Source organism: Podarcis vaucheri (genome assembly GCF_965113315.1).
Source record: "Podarcis vaucheri genome assembly, chromosome: 6".
Classification (NCBI taxonomy): domain Eukaryota; kingdom Metazoa; phylum Chordata; class Lepidosauria; order Squamata; family Lacertidae; genus Podarcis; species Podarcis vaucheri.
In genome coordinates, this window is record NC_138764.1 from 13,045,826 (window position 1) to 13,060,697 (window position 14,872).

Genomic DNA, 14,872 nt, shown 5'->3' on the forward strand with positions numbered 1-14,872 from the left:
TCACAGAAAATCTGACTTTCGGCAATTCACTTAAAAATGGTGCCAAACGGTTGCAAATGCTCCCCTGAAAGGTTTTTCGGTGGAAACAGAAGTCTTTTTATCACAGGAAAAGGAATCAGCCCTCAACAACTTAACCGGCAGAAAAATATTTCTTTGAAAAATTCCCTAAGCCCTGGGGTCACAATTTCACAGAAAATCTGACTTTCGGCAATTCACTTAAAAATGGTGCCAAACGGTTGCAAATGCTCCCCTGATAGGTTTTTCGGTGGAAACAGAAGTCTTTTTATCACAGGAAAAGGAATCAGCCCTCAACAACTTAACCGGCAGAAAAATATTTCTTTGAAAAATTCCCTAAGCCCTGGGGTCACAATTTCACAGAAAATCTGACTTTCGGCAATTCACTTAAAAATGGTGCCAAACGGTTGCAAATGCTCCCCTGATAGGTTTTTCGGTGGAAATAGAAGTCTTTTTATCACAGGAAAAGGAATCAGCCCTTAACAACTTAACCGGCAGAAAAATATTTTTTTGAAAAATTCCCTAACCCCCGGGGTCACAATTTCACAGAAAATCTGACTTTCGGCAATTCACTTAAAAATGGTGCCAAACGGTTGCAAATGCTCCCCTGATAGGTTTTTCGGTGGAAACAGAAGTCTTTTTATCACAGGAAAAGGAATCAGCCCTCAACAACTTAACCGGCAGAAAAATATTTCTTTGAAAAATTCCCTAAGCCCTGGGGTCACAATTTCACAGAAAATCTGACTTTCGGCAATTCACTTAAAAATGGTGCCAAACGGTTGCAAATGCTCCCCTGATAGGTTTTTCGGTGGAAATAGAAGTCTTTTTATCACAGGAAAAGGAATCAGCCCTTAACAACTTAACCGGCAGAAAAATATTTTTTTGAAAAATTCCCTAACCCCCGGGGTCACAATTTCATCAAAAATCTGACTTTCGGCAATTCACTCAAAAATGGTGCCAAGCGGTTGCAAATGCTCCCCTGAAAGGTTTTTCGGTGGAAACCGAAGTCTTTTTATTACAGGAAAAGGAATCAGCCCTCAACAACTTAACCGGCAGAAAAATATTTTTTTGAAAAATTCCCTAACCCTCGGGGTCACAATTTCATCAAAAATCAGACTTTCGGCAATTCACTCAAAAATGGTGCCAAACGGTTGCAAATGCTCCCCTGAGTGTTTTGGCGGTCGAAAGAGAAGGCTTATTAAAACAGGAAAAGAAATCAGCCCTCGACAACTTAACCAGCAGAAAAAGGTTTTTTTGAAAAATTTTCTAACCCCCGGGGTCACAATTTCACAGAAAATCTGACTTTCGGCAATTCACTTAAAAATGGTGCCAAACGTTTGCAAATGCTCCCCGGAAAGGTTTTTCGGTGGAAACAGAAGTCTTTTTATCACAGGAAAAGGAATCAGCCCTCAACAACTTAACCGGCAGAAAAATATTTTTTTGAAATTTTCCCTAACCCCCGTGGTCACAATTTCATCAAAAATCTGACTTTCGGCAATTCACTCAAAAATGGTGCCAAACGGTTGCAAATGCTCCCCTGAGGGTTTTGGCGGTCGAAAGAGAAGGCTTTTTAAAACAGGAAAAGAAATCAGCCCTGGACAACTTAACCGGCAGAAAAAGTTTTTTTTGAAAAATTCCGTAACCCCCGGGGTCACAATTTCATCAAAAATCTGACTTTCGGGAATTCACTCAAAAATGGTTCCGAACGGTTGCAAATGCTCCCCTGAAAGGTTTTTCGGTGGAAACAAAAGTCTTTTTATCACAGGAAAAGGAATCAGCCCTCAACAACTTAACCGGCAGGAAAATATTTTTTTGAAAAAATCCCTAACCCCCGGGGTCACAATTTCATCAAAAATCTGACTTTCGGCAATTCACTCAAAAATGGTGCCAAACGGTTGCAAATGCTCCCCTGTGGGTTTTGCCGGTCGAAAGAGAAGGCTTTTTAAAACAGGAAAAGAAATCAGCCCTGGACAACTTAACCGGCAGGAAAAGTTTTTTTTGAAAAAATCCCTAACCCCCGGGGTCACAATTTCACAGAAAATCTGACTTTCAGCAATTCACTTAAAAATGGTGCCAAACGGTTGCAAATGCTCCCCTGAGGGTTTTGGCGGTCGAAAGAGAAGTCTTTTTAAAACAGGAAAAGTAATCAGCCCTGGACAACTTAACCGGCAGGAAAATATTTTTTTGAAAAAATCCCTAAGCCCCGGGGTCACAATTTCATCAAAAATCTGACTTTCGGCAATTCACTCAAAAATGGTGCCAAACGGTTGCAAATGCTCCCCTGTGGGTTTTGCCGGTCGAAAGAGAAGGCTTTTTAAAACAGGAAAAGAAATCAGCCCTGGACAACTTAACCGGCAGGAAAAGTTTTTTTTGAAAAAATCCCTAACCCCCGGGGTCACAATTTCACAGAAAATCTGACTTTCGGCAATTCACTTAAAAATGGTGCCAAACGGTTGCAAATGCTCCCCTGAGGGTTTTGGCGGTCGAAAGAGAAGGCTTTTTAAAACAGGAAAAGAAATCAGCCCTGGACAACTTAACCAGCAGAAAAAGTTTTTTTTTTGAAAAATTCCCTAACCCCCGGGGTCACAATTTCACAGAAAATCTGACTTTCGGCAATTCACTTAAAAATGGTGTCAAACGGTTGCAAATGCTCCCCTGAAAGGTTTTTAGGTGGAAACAGAAGTCTTTTTATCACAGGAAAAGGAATCAGCCCTCAACAACTTAACCGGCAGAAAAAAATTTTTTTGAAAAATTCCCTAACCCCCGGGGTCACAATTTCATCAAGAATCTGACTTTCAGCAATTCACTCAAAAATGGTGCCAAACGGTTGCAAATGCTCCCCTGAAAGGTTTTTCGGTGGAAACAGAAGTCTTTTTATCACAGGAAAAGGACTCAGCCCTCGACAACTTAACCGGCAGAAAAAGATTTTTTTGAAAAATTCCCTAACCCTCGGGTTCACAATTTCATCAAAAATCTGACTTTCGAGAATTCACTCAAAAATGGTGCCGAACGGTTGCAAATGCTCCCCTGAAAGGTTTTTCGGTGGAAACAGAAGTCTTTTTATCACAGGAAAAGGAATCAGCCCTCAACAACTTAACCGGCAGAAAATTTTTTTTTTGAAAAATTCCCTAACCCCCGGGGTCACAATTTCACCAAGAATCTGACTTTCAGCAATTCACTCAAAAATGGTGCCAAACGGTTGCAAATGCTCCCCTGAAAGGTTTTTCGGTGGAAACAGAAGTCTTTTTATCACAGGAAAAGGAATCAGCCCTCAACAACTTAACCGGCAGAAAAATATTTTTTTGAAAAATTCCCTAACCCCCGGGGTCACAATTTCATCAAAAATCTGACTTTCGGCAATTCATTCAAAAATAGTGCCAAACGGTTGCAAATACTCCCCAGAGTGTTTTGGCGTTCGAAAGAGAAGGCTTTTTAAAACAGGAAAAGAAATCAGCCCTCGACAACTTAACCGGCATAAAAAGGTTTTTTTGAAAAATTCCCTAACCCCCGGGTTCACAATTTCACAGAAAATCTGACTTTCGGCAATTCACTTAAAAATGGTGCCAAACGGTTGCAAATGCTCCCCGGAAAGGTTTTTCGGTGGAAACAGAAGTCTTTTTATCACAGGAAAAGAAATCAGCCCTCAACAACTTAACCGGCAGAAAAATATTTTTTTTTGAAAAATTCCCTAACCCCCGGGGTCACAATTTCACAGAAAATCTGACTTTCGGCAATTCACTTAAAAATGGTGCCAAACGGTTGCAAATGCTCCCCTGATAGGTTTTTCGGTGGAAACAGAAGTCTTTTTATCACAGGAAAAGGAATCAGCCCTCAACAACTTAACCGGCAGAAAAATATTTCTTTGAAAAATTCCCTAACCCCCGGGGTCACAATTTCACAGAAAATCTGACTTTCAGCAATTCACTCAAAAATGGTGCCAAACGGTTGCAAATGCTCCCCTGAAAGGTTTTTCGGTGGAAACAGAAGTCTTTTTATCACAGGAAAAGGACTCAGCCCTCGACAACTTAACCGGCAGAAAAAGATTTTTTTGAAAAATTCCCTAACCCTCGGGTTCACAATTTCATCAAAAATCTGACTTTCGAGAATTCACTCAAAAATGGTGCCGAACGGTTGCAAATGCTCCCCTGAAAGGTTTTTCGGTGGAAACAGAAGTCTTTTTATCACAGGAAAAGGAATCAGCCCTCAACAACTTAACCGGCAGAAAATTTTTTTTTTGAAAAATTCCCTAACCCCCGGGGTCACAATTTCACCAAGAATCTGACTTTCAGCAATTCACTCAAAAATGGTGCCAAAAGGTTTGCAAATGCTCCCCTGAAAGGTTTTTCGGTGGAAACAGAAGTCTTTTTATCACAGGAAAAGGAATCAGCCCTCAACAACTTAACCGGCAGAAAAATATTTTTTTGAAAAATTCCCTAACCCCCGGGGTCACAATTTCATCAAAAATCTGACTTTCGGCAATTCATTCAAAAATAGTGCCAAACGGTTGCAAATACTCCCCAGAGTGTTTTGGCGTTCGAAAGAGAAGGCTTTTTAAAACAGGAAAAGAAATCAGCCCTCGACAACTTAACCGGCATAAAAAGGTTTTTTTGAAAAATTCCCTAACCCCCGGGTTCACAATTTCACAGAAAATCTGACTTTCGGCAATTCACTTAAAAATGGTGCCAAACGGTTGCAAATGCTCCCCTGAAAGGTTTTTCGGTGGAAACAGAAGTCTTTTTATCACAGGAAAAGGAATCAGCCCTCAACAACTTAACCGGCAGAAAAATATTTCTTTGAAAAATTCCCTAAGCCCTGGAGTCACAATTTCACAGAAAATCTGACTTTCGGCAATTCACTTAAAAATGGTGCCAAACGGTTGCAAATGCTCCCCTGATAGGTTTTTCGGTGGAAACAGAAGTCTTTTTATCACAGGAAAAGGAATCAGCCCTTAACAACTTAACCGGCAGAAAAATATTTTTTTGAAAAATTCCCTAACCCCCGGGGTCACAATTTCATCAAAAATCTGACTTTCGGCAATTCACTCAAAAATGGTGCCAAGCGGTTGCAAATGCTCCCCTGAAAGGTTTTTCGGTGGAAACCGAAGTCTTTTTATTACAGGAAAAGGAATCAGCCCTCAACAACTTAACCGGCAGAAAAATATTTTTTTGAAAAATTCCCTAACCCTCGGGGTCACAATTTCATAAAAAATCAGACTTTCGGCAATTCACTCAAAAATGGTGCCAAACGGTTGCAAATGCTCCCCTGAGTGTTTTGGCGGTCGAAAGAGAAGGCTTATTAAAACAGGAAAAGAAATCAGCCCTCGACAACTTAACCAGCAGAAAAAGGTTTTTTTGAAAAATTTTCTAACCCCCGGGGTCACAATTTCACAGAAAATCTGACTTTCGGCAATTCACTTAAAAATGGTGCCAAACGTTTGCAAATGCTCCCCGGAAAGGTTTTTCGGTGGAAACAAAAGTCTTTTTATCACAGGAAAAGGAATCAGCCCTCCACAACCGGCAGAAAAATATTTTTTTGAAAAATTCCCTAACCCCCGGGGTCACAATTTCATCAAAAATCTGACTTTCGGCAATTCACTCAAAAATGGTGCCAAACGGTTGCAAATTCTCCCCAGGAAAGGTTTTTCGGTGGAAACAGAAGTCTTTTTATCACAGGAAAAGGAATCAGCCCTCCACAACTTAACTGGCAGAAAAAGGTTTTTTTGAAAAATTCCCTAACCCCCGGGTTCACAATTTCACAGAAAATCTGACTTTCGGCAATTCACTCAAAAATGGTGCCAAACGGTTGCAAATGCTCCCCTGAAAGGTTTTTCGGTGGAAGCAGAAGTCTTTTTATTACAAGAAAAGGAATCAGCCCTCAACAACTTAACCGGCAGAAAAATATTTTTTTGAAAAAATCCCGAAGCCCTGGGGTCACAATTTCATCAAAAATCTGACTTTCGGCAATTCACTCAAAAATGGTGCCAAACGGTTGCAAATGCTCCCCTGAAAGGTTTCTCGGTGGAAACAGAAGTCTTTTTATCACAGGAAAAGGAATCAGCCCTCAACAGCTTAACCGGCAGAAAAAGTTTTTTTTTGATAAATTCCGTAACCCCCGGGGTCACAATTTCATAAAAAATCTGACTTTCGGGAATTCACTCAAAAATGGTGCCGAACGGTTGCAAATGCTCCCCTGAGTGTTTTGGCGGTCGAAAGAGAAGGCTTTTTAAAACAGGAAAAGAAATCAGCCCTCGACAACTTAACCGGCAGAAAAAGGTTTTTTTGAAAAATTCCCTAACCCCTGGGGTCACAATTTCACAGAAAATCTGACTTTCGGCAATTCACTTAAAAATGGTGCCAAACGGTTGCAAATGCTCCCCTGAAAGGTTTTTCGGTGGAAACAGAAGTCTTTTTATCACAGGAAAAGGAATCAGCCCTCCACAACTTAACCGGCAGAAAAAGGTTTTTTTGAAAACTTCCCTAACCCCCGGGGTCACAATTTCACAGAAAATCTGCCTTTCGGCAATTCACTCAAAAATGGTGCCAAACGGTTGCAAATGCTCCCCTGAACGTTTTTTCAGTGGAAACAGAAGTCTTTTTATCACAGGAAAAGGAATCAGCCCTCAACAACTTAACCGGCAGAAAAAATTTTTTTTGAAATATTCCCTAACCCCTGGGGTCACAATTTCATCAAAAATCTGACTTTCGGCAATTCACTCAAAAATGGTGCCAAACGGTTGCAAATGCTCCCCTGTGGGTTTTGCCGGTCGAAAGAGAAGGCTTTTTAAAACAGGAAAAGAAATCAGCCCTGGACAACTTAACCGGCAGGAAAAGATTTTTTTGAAAAAATCCCTAACCCCCGGGGTCACAATTTCACAGAAAATCTGACTTTCGGCAATTCACTTAAAAATGGTGCCAAACGGTTGCAAATGCTCCCCTGAGGGTTTTGGCGGTCGAAAGAGAAGGCTTTTTAAAACAGGAAAAGAAATCAGCCCTGGACAACTTAACCAGCAGAAAAAGTTTTTTTTTGAAAAATTCCCTAACCCCCGGGGTCACAATTTCACAGAAAATCTGACTTTCGGCAATTCACTTAAAAATGGTGTCAAACGGTTGCAAATGCTCCCCTGAAAGGTTTTTAGGTGGAAACAGAAGTCTTTTTATCACAGGAAAAGGAATCAGCCCTCAACAACTTAACCGGCAGAAAAAAATTTTTTTGAAAAATTCCCTAACCCCCGGGGTCACAATTTCATCAAGAATCTGACTTTCAGCAATTCACTCAAAAATGGTGCCAAACGGTTGCAAATGCTCCCCTGAAAGGTTTTTCGGTGGAAACAGAAGTCTTTTTATCACAGGAAAAGGACTCAGCCCTCGACAACTTAACCGGCAGAAAAAGATTTTTTTGAAAAATTCCCTAACCCTCGGGTTCACAATTTCATCAAAAATCTGACTTTCGAGAATTCACTCAAAAATGGTGCCGAACGGTTGCAAATGCTCCCCTGAAAGGTTTTTCGGTGGAAACAGAAGTCTTTTTATCACAGGAAAAGGAATCAGCCCTCAAAAACTTAACCGGCAGAAAATTTTTTTTTTGAAAAATTCCATAACCCCCGGGGTCACAATTTCACCAAGAATCTGACTTTCAGCAATTCACTCAAAAATGGTGCCAAACGGTTGCAAATGCTCCCCTGAAAGGTTTTTCGGTGGAAACAGAAGTCTTTTTATCACAGGAAAAGGAATCAGCCCTCAACAACTTAACCGGCAGAAAAATATTTTTTTGAAAAATTCCCTAACCCCCGGGGTCACAATTTCATCAAAAATCTGACTTTCGGCAATTCATTCAAAAATAGTGCCAAACGGTTGCAAATACTCCCCAGAGTGTTTTGGCGTTCGAAAGAGAAGGCTTTTTAAAACAGGAAAAGAAATCAGCCCTCGACAACTTAACCGGCATAAAAAGGTTTTTTTGAAAAATTCCCTAACCCCCGGGGTCACAATTTCACAGAAAATCTGACTTTCGGCAATTCACTTAAAAATGGTGCCAAACGGTTGCAAATGCTCCCCTGATAGGTTTTTCGGTGGAAACAGAAGTCTTTTTATCACAGGAAAAGGAATCAGCCCTCAACAACTTAACCGGCAGAAAAATATTTCTTTGAAAAATTCCCTAAGCCCTGGGGTCACAATTTCACAGAAAATCTGACTTTCGGCAATTCACTTAAAAATGATGCCAAACGGTTGCAAATGCTCCCCTGATAGGTTTTTCGGTGGAAACAGAAGTCTTTTTATCACAGGAAAAGGAATCAGCCCTCAACAACTTAACCGGCAGAAAAATATTTCTTTGAAAAATTCCCTAAGCCCTGGGGTCACAATTTCACAGAAAATCTGACTTTCGGCAATTCACTTAAAAATGGTGCCAAACGGTTGCAAATGCTCCCCTGATAGGTTTTTCGGTGGAAACTGAAGTCTTTTTATCACAGGAAAAGGAATCAGCCCTTAACAACTTAACTGGCAGAAAAATATTTTTTTGAAAAATTCCCTAACCCCCGGGGTCACAATTTCATCAAAAATCTGACTTTCGGCAATTCACTCAAAAATGGTGCCAAGCGGTTGCAAATGCTCCCATGAAAGGTTTTTCGGTGGAAACCGAAGTCTTTTTATTACAGGAAAAGGAATCAGCCCTCAACAACTTAACCGGCAGAAAAATATTTTTTTGAAAAATTCCCTAACCCTCGGGGTCACAATTTCATCAAAAATCAGACTTTCGGCAATTCACTCAAAAATGGTGCCAAACGGTTGCAAATGCTCCCCTGAGTGTTTTGGCGGTCGAAAGAGAAGGCTTATTAAAACAGGAAAAGAAATCAGCCCTCGACAACTTAACCAGCAGAAAAAGGTTTTTTGAAAAATTTTCTAACCCCCGGGGTCACAATTTCACAGAAAATCTGACTTTCGGCAATTCACTTAAAAATGGTGCCAAACGTTTGCAAATGCTCCCCGGAAAGGTTTTTCGGTGGAAACAGAAGTCTTTTTATCACAGGAAAAGGAATCAGCCCTCCACAACCGGCAGAAAAATATTTTTTTGAAAAATTCCCTAACCCCCGGGGTCACAATTTCATCAAAAATCTGACTTTCGGCAATTCACTCAAAAATGGTGCCAAACGGTTGCAAATGCTCCCCTGAAAGGTTTTTCGGGGGAAACAGAAGTCTTTTTATTACAGGAAAAGGAATCAGCCCTCAACAACTTAACCGGCAGAAAAATATTTTTTTGAAAAAATCCCGAAGCCCCGGGGTCACAATTTCATCAAAAATCTGACTTTCGGCAATTCACTCAAAAATGGTGCCAAACGGTTGCAAATTCTCCCCAGGAAAGGTTTTTCGGTGGAAACAGAAGTCTTTTTATCACAGGAAAAGGAATCAGCCCTCCACAACTTAACTGGCAGAAAAAGGTTTTTTTGAAAAATTCCCTAACCCCCGGGTTCACAATTTCACAGAAAATCTGACTTTCGGCAATTCACTCAAAAATGGTGCCAAACGGTTGCAAATGCTCCCCTGAAAGGTTTTTCGGTGGAAGCAGAAGTCTTTTTATTACAAGAAAAGGAATCAGCCCTCAACAACTTAACCGGCAGAAAAATATTTTTTTGAAAAAATCCCGAAGCCCTGGGGTCACAATTTCATCAAAAATCTGACTTTCGGCAATTCACTCAAAAATGGTGCCAAACGGTTGCAAATGCTCCCCTGAAAGGTTTCTCGGTGGAAACAGAAGTCTTTTTATCACAGGAAAAGGAATCAGCCCTCAACAGCTTAACCGGCAGAAAAAGTTTTTTTTTGATAAATTCCGTAACCCCCGGAGTCACAATTTCATCAAAAATCTGACTTTCGGCAATTCACTCAAAAATGGTGCCAAACGGTTGCAAATGCTCCCCTGAGTGTTTTGGCGGTCGAAAGAGAAGGCTTTTTAAAACAGGAAAAGAAATCAGCCCTCGACAACTTAACCGGCAGAAAAAGGTTTTTTTGAAAAATTCCCTAACCCCTGGGGTCACAATTTCACAGAAAATCTGACTTTCGGCAATTCACTTAAAAATGGTGCCAAACGGTTGCAAATGCTCCCCTGAAAGGTTTTTCGGTGGAAACAGAAGTCTTTTTATCACAGGAAAAGGAATCAGCCCTCCACAACTTAACCGGCAGAAAAAGGGTTTTTTGAAAACTTCCCTAACCCCCGGGGTCACAATTTCACAGAAAATCTGCCTTTCGGCAATTCACTCAAAAATGGTGCCAAACGGTTGCAAATGCTCCCCTGAACGTTTTTTCAGTGGAAACAGAAGTCTTTTTATCACAGGAAAAGGAATCAGCCCTCAACAACTTAACCGGCAGAAAAAAATTTTTTTGAAATATTCCCTAGCCCCTGGGGTCACAATTTCATCAAAAATCTGACTTTCGGCAATTCACTCAAAAATGGTGCCAAACGGTTGCAAATGCTCCCCTGTGGGTTTTGCCGGTCGAAAGAGAAGGCTTTTTAAAACAGGAAAAGAAATCAGCCCTGGACAACTTAACCGGCAGGAAAAGTTTTTTTTGAAAAAATCCCTAACCCCCGGGGTCACAATTTCACAGAAAATCTGACTTTCGGCAATTCACTTAAAAATCGTGCCAAACGGTTGCAAATGCTCCCCTGAGGGTTTTGGCGGTCGAAAGAGAAGGCTTTTTAAAACAGGAAAAGAAATCAGCCCTGGACAACTTAACCGGCAGAAAAAGTTTTTTTTGAAAAATTCCGTAACCCCCGGGGTCACAATTTCACAGAAAATCTGACTTTCGGCAATTCACTTAAAAATGGTGCCAAACGGTTGCAAATGCTCCCCTGAAAGGTTTTTCGGTGGAAACAGAAGTCTTTTTATCACAGGAAAAGGAATCAGCCCTCCACAACCGGCGGAAAAATATTTTTTTGAAAAATTCCCTAACCCCCGGGGTCACAATTTCATCAAAAATCTGACTTTCGGCAATTCACTCAAAAATGGTGCCAAACGGTTGCAAATGCTCCCCTGAAAGGTTTTTCGGTGGAAACAGAAGACTTTTTATCACAGGAAAAGGAATCAGCCCTCAACAACTTAACCGGCAGAAAAAGTTTTTTTTGAAAAATTCCGTAACCCCCGGGGTCACAATTTCATCAAAAATCTGACTTTCGGGAATTCACTCAAAAATGGTGCCGAACGGTTGCAAAAGCTCCCCTGAGTGTTTTGGCGGTCGAAAGAGAAGGCTTTTTAAAACAGGAAAAGAAATCAGACCTCTACAACTTAACCGGCAGAAAAAGTTTTTTTTTGAAAAATTCCGTAACCCCCGGGGTCACAATTTCACAGAAAATCTGACTTTCGGCAATTCACTTAAAAATGGTGCCAAACGGTTGCAAATGCTCCCCTGATAGGTTTTTCGGTGGAAACAGAAGTCTTTTTATCACAGGAAAAGAAATCAGCCCTGGACAACTTAACCAGCAGAAGAAGTTTTTTTTGAAAAATTCCCTAAGCCCTGGGGTCACAATTTCACAGAAAATCTGACTTTCGGCAATTCACTTAAAAATGGTGCCAAACGGTTGCAAATGCTCCCCTGAAAGGTTTTTCGGTGGAAACAGAAGTCTTTTTATCACAGGAAAAGGAATCAGCCCTCAACAACTTAACCGGCAGAAAAATATTTTTTTGAAAAATTCCCTAACCCCCGGGGTCACAATTTCATCAAAAATCTGACTTTCGGCAATTCTCTTAAAAATGGTGCCAAACGGTTGCAAATGCTCCCCTGAAAGTTTTTCGGTGGAAACAGAAGTCTTTTTATTACAGGAAAAGGAATCAGCCCTCAACAACTTAACCGGCAGAAAAATATTTTTTCCAAAAAAGTCCCAAGCCCCGGGGTCACAATTTCATCAAAAATCTGACTTTCGGCAATTCACTCAACAATGGTGCCAAACGGTTGCAAATGCTCCCCTGAGTGTTTTGGCGGTCGAAAGAGAAGGCTTTTTAAAACAGGAAAAGAAATCAGCCCTCGACAACTTAACCGGCAGAAAAAGGTTTTTTTGAAAAATTTTCTAACCCCCGGGGTCACAATTTCACAGAAAATCTGACTTTCGGCAATTCACTTTAAAATGGTGCCAAACGGTTGCAAATGCTCCCCGGAAAGGTTTTTCGGTGGAAACAGAAGTCTTTTTATCACAGGAAAAGGAATCATCCCTCCACAACCGGCAGAAAAATATTTTTTTGAAAAATTCCCTAACCCCCGGGGTCACAATTTCACAGAAAATCTGACTTTCGGCAATTCACTCAAAAATGGTGCCAAACGGTTGCAAATGCTCCCCTGAAAGGTTTTTCGGTGGAAACAGAAGTCTTTTTATCACAGGAAAAGGAATCAGCCCTCCACAACTTAACCGGCAGAAAAAGGTTTTTTTGAAAAATTCCCTAACCCCCGGGGTCACAATTTCACAGAAAATCTGACTTTCGGCAATTCACTTAAAAATGGTGCCAAACGGTTGCAAATGCTCCCCTGAAAGGTTTTTCGGTGGAAACAGAAGTCTTTTTATCACAGGAAAAGGAATCAGCCCTCAACAACTTAACCGGCAGGAAAATATTTTTTTGAAAAAATCCCTAAGCCCCGGGGTCACAATTTCACCAAAAATCTGACTTTCGGGAATTCACTCAAAAATGGTTCCGAACGGTTGCAAATGCTCCCCGGAAAGGTTTTTCGGTGGAAACAGAAGTCTTTTTATCACAGGAAAAGGAATCAGCCCTCAACAACTTAACCGGCAGGAAAATATTTTTTTGAAAAAATCCCTAACCCCCGGGGTCACAATTTCACAGAAAATCTGACTTTCGGCAATTCACTTAAAAATGGTGCCAAACGGTTGCAAATGCTCCCCTGAGGGTTTTGCCGGTCGAAAGAGAAGGCTTTTTAAAACAGGAAAAGAAATCAGCCCTGGACAACTTAACCAGCAGAAAAAGTTTTTTTTGAAAAATTCCCTAACCCCCGGGGTCACAATTTCACAGAAAATCTGACTTTTGGCAATTCACTTAAAAATGGTGCCAAACGGTTGCAAATGCTCCCCTGAAAGGTTTTTCGGTGGAAACAGAAGTCTTTTTATCACAGGAAAAGGAATCAGACCTCAACAACTTAACCGGCAGAAAAAGATTTTTTTGAAAAATTCCCTAACCCCCAGGGTCACAATTTCATCAAAAATCTGACTTTCGGCAATTCACTCAAAAATGGTGCCAAACGGTTGCAAATGCTCCCCTGAAAGATTTTTCAGTGGAAACAGAAGTCTTTTTATTACAGGAAAAGGAATCAGCCCTCAACAACTTAACCGGCAGAAAAATATTTCTTTGAAAAATTCCCTAAGCCCTGGGGTCACAATTTCACAGAAAATCTGACTTTCGGCAATTCACTTAAAAATGGTGCCAAACGGTTGCAAATGCTCCCCTGATAGGTTTTTCGGTGGAAACAGAAGTCTTTTTATCACAGGAAAAGGAATCAGCCCTCCACAACTTAACCGGCAGAAAAATATTTTTTTGAAAAGATCCCTAAGCCCCGTGGTCACAATTTCATCAAAAATCTGACTTTCGGCAATTCACTCAAAAATGGTGCCAAACGGTTGCACATGCTCCCCTGAGGGTTTTGGCGGTCGAAAGAGAAGGCTTTTTAAAACAGGAAAAGAAATCAGCCCTCGACAACTTAACCGGCAGAAAAAGTTTTTTTTGAAAAATTTCCTAACCCCCGGGGTCACAATTTCACAGAAAATCTGACTTTCGGCAACTCATTTAAAAATGGTGCCAAACGGTTGCAAATGCTCCCCTGAAAGGTTTTTCGGTGGAAACAGAAGTATTTTTATCACAGGAAAAGGACTCAGCCCTCGACAACTTAACCGGCAGAAAAAGATTTTTTTGAAAAATTCCCTAACCCTCGGGTTCACAATTTCATCAAAAATCTGACTTTCGAGAATTCACTCAAAAATGGTGCCGAACGGTTGCAAATGCTCCCCTGAAAGGTTTTTCGGTGGAAACAGAAGTCTTTTTATCACAGGAAAAGGAATCAGCCCTCAACAACTTAACCGGCAGAAATTTTTTTTAAAAAAAAATTCCCTAACCCCCGGGGTCACAATTTCACCAAGAATCTGACTTTCAGCAATTCACTCAAAAATGGTGCCAAACGGTTGCAAATGCTCCCCTGAAAGGTTTTTCGGTGGAAACAGAAGTCTTTTTATCACAGGAAAAGGAATCAGCCCTCCACAACTTAACCGGCAGAAAAAGGTTTTTTTGAAAAATTCCCTAACCCCCGGGGTCACAATTTCATCAAAAATCTGACTTTCGGCAATTCTTTCAAAAATAGTGCCAAACGGTTGCAAATACTCCCCAGAGTGTTTTGGCGTTCGAAAGAGAAGGCTTTTTAAAACAGGAAAAGAAATCAGCCCTCGACAACTTAACCGGCATAAAAAGGTTTTTTTGAAAAATTCCCTAACCCCCGGGGTCACAATTTCACAGAAAATCTGACTTTCGGCAATTCACTTAAAAATGGTGCCAAACGGTTGCAAATGCTCCCCGGAAAGGTTTTTCGGTGGAAACAGAAGTCTTTTTATCACAGGAAAAGGAATCAGCCCTCCACAACCGGCAGAAAAATATTTTTTTGAAAAATTCCCTAACCCCCGGGGTCACAATTTCACAGAAAATCTGACTTTCGGCAATTCACTTAAAAATGGTGCCAAACGGTTGCAAATGCTCCCCTGAAAGGTTTTTCGGTGGAAACAGAAGTCTTTTTATCACAGGAAAAGGAATCAGACCTCAACAACTTAACCGGCAGAAAAAGATTTTTTTGAAAAATTCCCTAAGCCCCGTGGTCACAATTTCATCAAA